Source organism: Myotis davidii, unplaced genomic scaffold, assembly GCF_000327345.1.
Source record: "Myotis davidii unplaced genomic scaffold, ASM32734v1 scaffold168, whole genome shotgun sequence".
Taxonomy (NCBI): Eukaryota; Metazoa; Chordata; class Mammalia; order Chiroptera; family Vespertilionidae; genus Myotis; species Myotis davidii.
Window position 1 is genome coordinate 67,064 of NW_006383016.1, and position 11,517 is coordinate 78,580.

General features: G+C 37.3%; 1 non-coding gene across 1 annotated transcript in view; it reads right to left on the minus strand.

The window, feature by feature from the left end:
* Window positions 1-9,415: 9,415 nt before the first annotated feature.
* LOC102774765 overlaps window positions 9,416-11,517 on the minus strand; it is a 20,124-nt gene continuing 18,022 nt past the window's right edge. The window contains exon 4 of the transcript XR_001512388.1: window positions 9,416-9,499. This is a non-coding gene — a transcript (uncharacterized LOC102774765). The remainder of the gene's footprint in view (window positions 9,500-11,517) is intronic.

Here is an 11,517-nt window from a genome sequence, read left to right on the forward strand (position 1 = left end):
CCAACACCTCATGACTGGAGAGAATAACAAAACTTATTTATTCATAGATGGCACACATATTTTTACTGATCAGAATAACCACTTAACATTATTAGATGCTCTAATTGTTTGGTGCATTTAATCCTCACAACAACCTTGAGGTAGGCAGCAGTATCACCTCTTTCTACAGGCAAAGTCGAGGCACAGAGAAGCTTAAGTATCTCAGTATCTCGCCCTACATCACAGAGATGGCAAACTAGGCAGTCTGATTCCAGACAGAATCCATACCCCTAACCACTTACCCACGACACCACAAACAATACTTCTTTCATCCTGAAAACTGTGCTGCAAGTACAAAATTTACAAATAGGTTTTACATTAGAACTTTCTTTTTCTTTTTTTTTTTTTAGAACTTTCAAAGTATATCTCTCTACACATGGTTAAGGTAATGAAGAAAGAGCTTTTTCTTCACTACCACCACAATCATTTCTTACGTTACCACAAAATTTTAAATAATACTTTTGGATTCAATTTTGTGATGGTGATTATACAAAAGCAGACAGAGAAACTCTAACATTAGTTAACTCATGGTAACCTTTAAGCATTCAGATAATTCTCAGTTTTGCTGTTACATACTGTCAACTTGTAGACATAAAGGTGGAAACGACAGATTTTCTTGAAAGCATTCTTCCCTTATATTCTGCTTTTAAATTACAGGATAATTTGGCAAGATCATTTGGGAGCTTTATTTATTAAAAATACCAATAATGAATTGTTCCATTTTCGTTAAGAACTAGGAATCAAAGAAACCAGTCACTCTGTGTCTAAGACTTGGGGTCCTGACAGGTACCCCACAGTCTAAGGCAGAGCTAAGCAGTACAATACCACTTTTAAAAATTTCACTTATAGCCCTAACTGGTTTGGCTCAATGGATAGAGCATCGGCCTGCGGACTCAAGGGTCCTGGGTTCGATTCCGGTCAAGGGCATGTACCTTGGTTGCTGGCACATACCAAGTGGGGAGTGTGCAAGAGGCAGCTGATCAATGTTTCTCTCTCATCGATGTTTCTGATTCTCTATTCCTCTCCCTTCCTCTCTGTAAGAAATCAATAAAATGTATTTTTAAAATAATTTCATTTATTGCTGGGGTGTAAGTTTATACCATGCTGCTCTTTGCCTCTCTATAAATAAGCAACCAACAGCCTATCTTATTATTAGCCACTGATCTAAAACTAACGATGGCGCCCTAACAGGTTTGGATCAGTGGATAGAGAGTCAGTCTGCGGACTGAAGGGCCCCAGGTTTGATTCCAGTCAAGGGCATGTACCTTGGTTGTGGTCACATCCCCAGTAGGGGGTGTGCAGGAGACAGCTGATCAATGTTTCTCTCTCATCAATGTTTCTAATTCTACTCCTCTCCCTTTGTCTCTGTAAAAAATCAATAAAAAATATATTAAAAAAAAATAAAACTAATGATGGCTTAAATACCTGAAAATGTATCGACTCCATAAAGAAAGTAATGCTGTATTTTCATCAACATCAACACATCTGGTTTTCTTCAATGCCTTTTACTTTCCACAGTGAATCACCTGACTTAAAAGACCAGGTATTCCCCATGCAACACAGGAATTCTGTGATTTAAAAAGAACATTCAATTCCCTATCTTAAGCACAGCATTCACAGAATACCGTAGGCACTCAAAGTATTCTCTGGGTAAATCATTACAAAACTTTCACCAGCTGTTCCTGAGTAAAACTCACCACTAGGAGCACAAGTAGCTACTTCCTCTGAAGAAACAAGTGGCAATTTAGTTTCAAAATGAAAAGAAGAGATGAAAAGATCCCAGTAAAAAAGATAACTGGACTATTGTTATTCACAACATAGCAAAGAAAATATTAGAAGTTACATACCTTAGAAAAAAAGGGGGAACGGGCCAAACACAAAATATTGGCATGCCAGAATTTTTAACTTAGAAAATATCTGTACAAGAACAAGGGACACATCACATTTAACCACCCATTGTCAATACGTACTAAGCTCACCTCAGAATAAATCAAATTGCAAGAAAATGGCCCAAATGAACTAGAAGACTTCCTGCAACAAACAGTACTATATTTAATAAGCAACATTTATCTCTACGTAGTTTTACAAAGTTCCCCATAACCGAATTTATATGGAAACTTCCTCTGCAAAGAGTAAGATGATTTTGATATTATCAAAGCATAATATGGATGTCAATCAGCTGGTAAATTCAATTATCACGAGTTTTTTATTAAAAGAATCTCATGCTTTGTTCAAATGTAGCTTATTGTTAGGAAATTTCCCTTCTTCCACTCTCCAAGTCAGTAAAAAAAAATTAGGCAATATTTACATTGAATTTACAATCTGTTTCATTTAAAGAAAGACCCGTATGTCTTGTTATAATCATGTTAATTTAAATGATTGTTCTTACAGGTTACTAGATCTAACTTTTGAAAGTAAAATAAGCTTTGAAATGGAATCTGCCATTTTTATTAACTGAAATACATATTGCAAATATGCTGAGGGTGCCCCTCAGGCATTTGGGCTACATATTCTACTAATTTAGTGGGTGAAAACTGAAATAATTGTATGGCTTATAAAAGAAATAGAAAACCTATATAGTATGCAACAGATAACAGCATGTTTTTAAATGTTTCAGCTACTACAGAAAAATCAGTTATAGAAACCATTATTTATATTTCAATCATAAACACTGCTCTTAAAACACAATCTATATCTGATTTATAACCATCTCTGAAAAACACAGGTTAATGTGCTTGCTTAGTCTTTTTCTCTGGCAAAGAGCCGAAAGTCAGACAATAATTCTGCTCTCTTACACATCCTGAGGGGGGGGGCGACGTCAGATCTCAGTAAGACGAAGAGTCAAAACTGGCAGTTAAATCCATTATGAAGAAAAGAGTGGCACTGAAGTGAAATTTCAGAACATACTGTTCCCTATATTTGCAAGTGTGGTCTTATTTGCAAGTATTTACAAAGATTCTAGAAAGCTATCACCAACTTGATGACCTAGGCTTTCAATCTTTATTTTGTCTCCATAATATTCAGCTGCCAGTAGTTTGAGCTACACATTTAAATTGCAAACGTCATTTTATGTCCTACTTACACTATTCAGTGTCTGCATACAGGGTTACAAATATTATGTGGCATTATGGAGAATATTACTTTATAGCATTTTCCAGAAGAGCAACTTTGAGCATCTTTGGAGCATCGGGGCTTGAAAAGCATTTTCTTTTCAATTTCTCAGTTCTTTTTAGGAAGTATTGATGGAGACTGAATTTAGAGTAAAAATGCTAACTTTTGTAAGTTTTAATAAAAAAGGATTGCTATAAACAAGTTAAGTCAATACTGTTCCAGACAAACGCAGTGACAAGTCGCGCTTGACACTGACAGACGCTGAGCAGCTGCAGCACAGACCTCACAGAAGACGGCGCCGAAGGTGCGGTCCAGGATCAAGGCAGAGGGGAACCGAGGGGAACCTACGCCGATACACTCTAAAAGTCAGTGAGTAAATGATATCAGAAAGTCAACTTCCAGAAGAACTTGAGCAGTGAACCCCTACAGCTACAGTAAATCCTTCCCTTCAAGAATGGAAGACAACAAAATAACATTATACCAGAGGTAGAAAAAAATGAATTATTCACATTCTAACAGGTTTTTCCTGCGGTGTGCGTGTGTGTGAAAGCTTACAAAATTGAAAATGTGGAATAAAGTGGATTCATATTAAGATTTCGTGATAACAGAAAAAATTTAAGAAAAGAATATTTTCCTTGAGGGAAAAATATTTTCCAAAACTGGTTTAAAAAGCACCTATGAAACTGTGCTATCAGCTGTCACACTGGAGTTTTGGGATTCCTTTATCAAGTGCAGCATAACAAAGGCATTTCACAGCATGACTTTAGGGAAAATGTTATCCGGTCTAGAATCACACAGAAAGCAACGAAGAACTCTTTAATTGTTTATAATACACACATTTTGCTGAGTAGCAGCAGTTGCTCCTGTACATGCCCTTCAAAGGGGGGGGCGGAAGGGGGAGAGAAACAAAAACAATAGAGAGAAAAAAAGAGAATAAAGAATAGCAGCATTAAGTAGAAAGACAAATACTTAAATACATGAAAGAAGGCTTAAAACAAGGAAATGTTTCTGTGCAACTTTCAGTTATGCCAAATAAAGTGCACTGCTTAAATGCTCACTGATAAACATTTCCCCAGGTTGAAAATAGGAATCTACTTACTGGGATTTCTGATATTGAAACACAAAAAAAGAAAAAATAGGACATTTCTGTATTGCAGCCCTAGTAACTCTCTTCCAGTATTTTTTTAACCATTCAGATGTATTTTGTGGGAATATTTATTCACATAATTTTGCTTAATACATTTCTTTCTACACAAGACTGAATTTAAATGTTCTATAACATTTTCAATTACAGTAACAACACACTAATAAATTATAAATTAACAAAATCTTCATATTTGCTTTAAAAATCATTTATCAAACACTAACTTCCAGATTATCTGGAAAATTAAAGATGCAAACTGCTATAAATCTGGTATCCTAATTGATTTCTGATTTTTAAAAGTATATAAAAGTCCCTCAAATTATTCCAAGTTTCACTCAAGAAAATTTTATTTTACTCTTTTCATAAGTTATGAAGCTTACAACCTGCTAAAACATTTACCCAAATGTGGGAAACTGCCTGGAGATGCAAAGCACAATTAAATAATTACATGAAAAGAACAAATGAAAATACCCGTTAAAACAACATTACTGTACCTGGCAGCACTTAGAACTGGTAATTTGTATTTTTTTAAAAGTTGCATAGCTGCAAGATGATTCAATGCTGATTAGCTGTTGAGCAGTTTTATTTAAGAGGAAAGAATGTACTTAAGAAATTACAATTCAGTAGACAATCCAATATTTAATTCATTAAAATGTAATTATGTAACCTGATTTACTCTTTGGACTGCATTCTGATAACATTAAACTTTTAACTTAAAATGTTAAAGTATTTTAGCTTTCCTATGTAAAAGTCTATTTTCCACTCTTGGGGGGAAAATATTAGAACTTGAGATCATGGTCTACATTCAGAGAACGTTTCACTGCTTGATTACATTTCTTGGTTTCACATTTAAGACTTTAATTTATAGGAAGAAGAGTATATGTGGTCTTCAATTTTAAAATAGATGAATGCAGAATCATGTTGGGGAAAACAAAGAGACCCCCAAACTAAAAAACACAACAAATCAAAACACTAGTTGCGCAGCTCTAGAGAACTTAATAAGAAGTAAATCAACTTTTAAATCAGTTAACTTTGGCGTCTGCATACAAAATGTTTATCAGCATTACCTATGTAGATGACTATTAAGGGATGTGCAGCATTTTCAAAATCCCTGTGAGTCCTTATGTCATGTTTGGTGCACTGAGTTCTGTGGCAAATGTCCTCCCTCCAGCAGGGTTTTTCCCTATATGATTGTCCACCTCTGCATCAACTGAGTCTCACAGAACTCAGATTTTTGGCTGAGTATGCCTGCATTTTTTGTTTTTGTTTTTCCAGAGACAGATCCCCATTTCCTCTTGTTTTTTTAAGCATCTTGAGAAGAGAAGAAAACCTGTGTAAAAGTAGACACATTTTGATTTAAGCAAAGGTCCACACTAGTAATACAAGTCAAAACAAACATTCATTTCCCCATGAACACTGCTTTACTTACCGTAAATTTTCACACTTACTATTCTAAAAACTCGTAAGAGTAGTGTTCTTCAAAAGAACAGATCAAGGACACACAGAAGGACCAATTAAAGCTTAAAATATCACCAAAAAATCACCGCCACATAGTTCTCTCTCCTCTACAATAAAGACTATGTCAACATTTCAACTTTGTCATTATTCTACTTGTTATGGTGATCTGTGATCAGTGATCAGTGATCTTTGATGTTACTATCGTAAATGTTTTGGAGCACCACACACCATGCCCACATAAGACAAACTTAATAGATAAATGTTGAATGTGTTCTGACTGCTCCAGCAACTGCCCGTTCCCCAGTCTTCTATCCTTCTCCTTGGGCCTCCCTATTCCCCAAGACATAACAATATTGAACAATAGCCAATTAATAACTCTACAATGACCTATAAGGGTTCATGTGGAAGGAAGAGTCACACATCTCTCACTTTAAGTCAGAAGCCAGAAAGGAGTAAGCTTAGTGAGAAAGGCATGTTGAAAGATGATAGGCTAAAAGCTAGGCTCTTGTACCAGTTAGCCAAATAGTGAATACAAGGGATAAGCTTTTCTTCTTCTTTTCAATTACTGATTTCAGAGAGGAAGGAAGAGGGAGAGAGAGGTAGAAACATCAATGATGAGAGGATCATTGATCAGCTTTCTCCTGCACGCCCTGCACTGGGGATCAAGCCATGACCTCCTGGTTCATAGGTTGATGCTCAACCACTTAGCCATGCTGGCCGGGCCAAAGGACAAGTTCTTTTAAGAAGTTAAAAGTGCTACTCCACTGAATGCACGAATGAGAAAGCTAAACAGCCTTATTGCTGATATGGGCAAAGTTCTACTGGTCTAGAGAAGATCAAACCAGCCACATTCCTCTATGCCAAAGCCTAATCCAAAGCAAAGCCCCAACTCTCTTCAATTCTATGGAGGCTGAGAGGTGAGGAGGCAGAAGAAAAAGTGTGAAGCTGGCAGAAGTTGGTTCATGAAGTTTAAGGAAAGAAGCCGTCTCCATGATATAAAAGTGCAAGGTGAAGCAGCAAGTGCTAATGTAGAAGCTGCAGCAAGTTACTCAGAAAGTCTAGCCAAGGTAGTGAAGGTGGCTACATTCCACAACACACTTGCATGTAGACAAAACAGCCTTAGATGTCATCTAGGACTTTCATAGCCAGGGAGGAGCAGTCAGTGCCTGGCTTTGAAGCTTCAAATGACGGGCTAACTCTTGCCAGGGGCTAATGCAATTAAGTTGAAGCCAACGCTCCTTACCAACTTGAAAGTCCCAGGGCCCTTAAGAATATGCTCAATCTACTCTGCTACATAAACAGAAAAACAAAACCTGGAGAACAGCATGTAAACCATGGTTTACACCATGGTTACTGAATATTTTAAGCCACTGCTAAGACGTACTGCTCAGAAAAAAAATTCCTTTCAAAATAGTGCTGCTCATTGACAATGTACCTGGTCACCCAAGAGCTCTGATGGAGATGTACAATGAGATGACTTCTGTTTTCATGCCTAACAGACCATCCATTCTGGAGCCCAGGAAACCAAGGACTAATTTTGATTTTCAAGTCTTATTCAAGAAATACATTTTGCAAAGCTGTATTTGCCAGACAGTCATTCCTCTGAAAACCCCCTGAAGGATTCAGTATTATAGACACCATTAAAAAAAATGAGTGCTTCGTGGGAAGAAGGCAAAACATCAACACTACAGGGGTTAGGAAGCTGATTCCAACCCTCAGAGATGACTTTGAGGGTCTAGACCTCAGTGGAGGAAGTAACTGCAGCTGCGGTGGAAACAGCAAGAGAACCAGGATTAGAAGTAGGGCCCGAAGTGGGACTGACTTGTGGCAATTTCATGAAACACCTGAACGGATGAGGAGTAGTTTGGATAAGCAAAGAAAACGGTTAAGAATGTATAATCCAAATAACACTTCAAAAGGCAATTAAAACAAAAAAGGAGAATTACCTATAAAACAGGAAGCTGATGCTTAATCTGAAGGGTGCTCAGGGCAAGATCTATTTACTTCAAACCATTCATCTATGCAGCTAGAAAATAATAAAACCAGAGAAAGTGAAACATTTATGCTTAATTATTAATGTCATGACAGCCATAATAAAAAATGCTTACCTCTTTGCAAAAGAAAAATGAAATACTTTTAAGTGATCATATTTGGCATATACATATAAGTAAAAGATAAAAATGTGCTTATTACATTTTGCTTATTCTAAGCAGTTAAGGAAATAATCTTTGTAAAATTATGCTATAAAATACTTTGAAGTTTAAGCAATCATTATAAAAAGAATCAAAAGAACTACCACTTTACCAATATTCAAAATCAAATGACAAATCTGAAAAGCTGTGTTTCTCTTAAAAATATTCATTTATATATCAACCTGTTCATATCACTTATCAATGTAATCAAAAACTGCTTTTAAATTTTAATTCTTGACAATACTGCATCACATTCAAAAAGACCATATTTATATGTGAATATTAAATACTTATTTTAACTCTGTTCCATCCTGTAGTACATATACATACACAAATAAGTATATCGTCATCCACTCACATTTATGAAGTATTTGATGATTCTGTTGGGAAGTTAAATATTAGGGTGCACACCATTATCCTGTTGATCTGCACTGTTCAATGCAGTAGCCACGTACCACATGTGGCTATTTAAACTTAAATCCATTGAGGTGAAATGAAAGAAAAATGCAGTTCCTTAGTCACACTAGCCACACTTTAAGTGCTCAACAGCCACATGGCTGGTGGCTTCTCTACTAACAGTAAGGATACAGAACACTTCTATTACCACAGAAAGCTTCCTGTGGCAAATGATAAACTTAAGTAACTTGCCCAACAGCCAGGAATTTTCCCCAGGATTCAAACTATTTAACATTCTCTCCGTTGACACATTTCAAGTCTGCACATGCCATAAACCAAGATGGTTTGGCCCTTGCTGGTTTGGCTCAATGGATAGAGGGTTGGCCTGGGGTCCCAGGTTCAATTCTGGTTAAGGGCACGTACCTTGGTTGCAGGTACGACCTCCAGCCCTGTTCGAGATGCATGCAGGAGGCAACCAATCAGTGTTTCTCTCTGTCTCTCCCCTTCTCCCACTCTCTTTAAAAAAATGGAAAAATCTCCTCGGTGAGGATTAACACAGACCACACGCACACATACACGACAGCTTGGCTAACATTCTTCTTGCAGTTAGTTTAAAATATTTCCTGTGTTGCTCTGAAACCACAAATACTTTAGAAGAAACCAGGTAGAATTTGGAGTCAAACAGATATGGGTAGAACCTCGGCTCTTCCATTTACTAGCCAGGTGACCTTGGAGGGATTTTTTTACTATTGTCCCTCAGCTTATTTCCTAATGTGAAATGAGGCTGATACAAGGCTTACTGAGAGACCGATTTTAGAAGCTGTGAACAATACCTGGGTCACAGTAAATGCTGGACAAATGATAGATTTTTGGGTACAAACAGATAAGGGCTTAAATCTTAATTCTAGCAGTAAAAAAGGGGGCATTATTTGTTAAGAAATGGGGGGAGGGAGTTTCAGTGAAGACGAATCCTTTTCCGCCCTCACTACAATGTCTGAAACTCTTAGGGAGATCTTTGCTAAAATCATTGTGTGAGCACAGAGATAAACTCACCCTTTATGGTAGATGCACAGACAAGGCAGCCGTGCTATCGTGTCCCCCTGCTGCAAATCTTCCAGGCATATCGCACATTCCCCAGTATCTTTACTCAGGACATCCTCTGAGGAAAAAGGAAACAAAGGCAGGACAATAAGCAGAAAAAGAACCACGTGAATGCTAACTGATAAAGAGTGATGACTGGCATATTTTGTCAGGAATATATAAAACTCAGCACCCATATTTGAAGTAAAGTGGAAAGACTGCACCAATCTCTACCTAAACACTGAAAGACAGAGTAAAGTAAGGAAGTTTCCAAAAACTAAGTATTTGTACTATAAAAACCAACAAACTTCATTGTTCCCATAAATATAATAGTTCCTTGTAGAAAAGTATATTCCCTAAGCATTCCCCTTTTAGTTATTAATTTTGAGACCGAAGATTATGAGGAAACACAACTCCATGTGGCCTATAAAAGAGAAGGTAGCAGCAGTTGATTTACCCGAAAGGCTGGAGGGGTACCAGGGCAACTTCTGCAGAAAAAAGGCTTTGGCAGAGGATTTATGCTTTTGGAATCTAGGGAATAGGCTGAGGTGAGTATTCCCTAGATAACTACTGAGTAGCGCACAAGCTAGTATGTCACAACCAGAGACTTAACCTGAAAAGGATTTCCAGACAAGTAAAGCTGGGAAAGTGAAAAATGCTTAGTAATGGCCTCCTAAAATGTCCTGCCCCATTTTTCTTTTCTTAATCCTGGAGATCCCACCCACTATCAACTCCACCCCATCCTCAACCCCAAGTCTTGCCTCCTTCTCTTGATCTCCATTTTTCTTTTTTAAAAATTCTGGACAGCTTTCCACAGATAGGGAACCAGTTTAATGTAAAACACCTACGTAATCAGTGATAAAGTTAATTGGTATATGGAGACCCACAAAATGAAGGCCACCCTAAAATAGTGGCCCCATCCATGTCACAAACCTAACCCCAAATCAGCATGCACTAAGGGGAACACCTCACTGTCAAAGGAACCTAACACCAATCAGTCCTCCAACTCAGTTTCAGCCAGCTTACCCTACCCTAGGAAGTAGGACCTGCTAACGGAGCTCCCCGCCCAATGTGCCCTTTCTTGTTGTCTCTTTGAACACTCTACAAAACTTGCTCCTGCCCAGAATCCCTCAGAAAGTGCTAGTAGGCAATGTACACCCCCAACCCCCGGACTGTTTTCCACTGAATAAAGAACATCAAACTTATTACTAAATTGTTTTAGATTTGACACTAGGAATATGATAGTGAGAACAAAAAGAAAGAAATCTGAAGAAAACACTAAAAGTCTATAATTCCAAATAATCTATAATAATAAAAGCGTAATATGCTAATTAGACCAGACAACCTTCCAGACGAAGCCAGAGCTTTGAGGGAAGCCCGGGTCCCGGGTGCTGGGTGCCAGAGGGAAGTTGGTGCCGGCAATTGGGGGAAGGAAGGCCCACTCTTGCAAAAATTTCGTGCATTGGGCCTCTAGTATAATACTAGTATATTCTCACCACTTAGATTTTTACCACAAGGATATACCACACATCATATATTTTTTAAAAAAGAACCATCACTTTTTATCAAGCATAAAACATCAATGATTGCTTACTAGTTTTACATACCACCAAGGGGAAAAATGCCTCCATTAAACTATGATACAAATCAATTTTAAGATGCATCTCATTTTTCAAAGTATGAAGAAGCATGTCTTAAAATTGATGAAGTAGGGTATCATACTTTCTATATTTGGAATACATTAACAATGCATCTAGATTTAAGTCTAAAAGAGCCACAGAATCTAAAATGTCATAAATTAAGAAAATGAGATGGACCAGATTTTAAAAGAGAAAAAGTATTGCCAATGTTATCACTGATAAGGGTTTAATCTCCAACATTTATAGGGAACTCTTACAACTTAACAAAAGGAACATAAACAATCCAATCAAAAAAATGGGCAAAGGACCTAAATAGACACTTTTCAAAAGAGGACATTCAGAAAGCCAAGAGACATGAAAACATGCTCAAAGTCACTAATCATCTGAGAGATGCAAATCAAAACAGCAATGAGGTACGATCTCACACCTGTCAGACTGGCTATCATCAACAATTCAC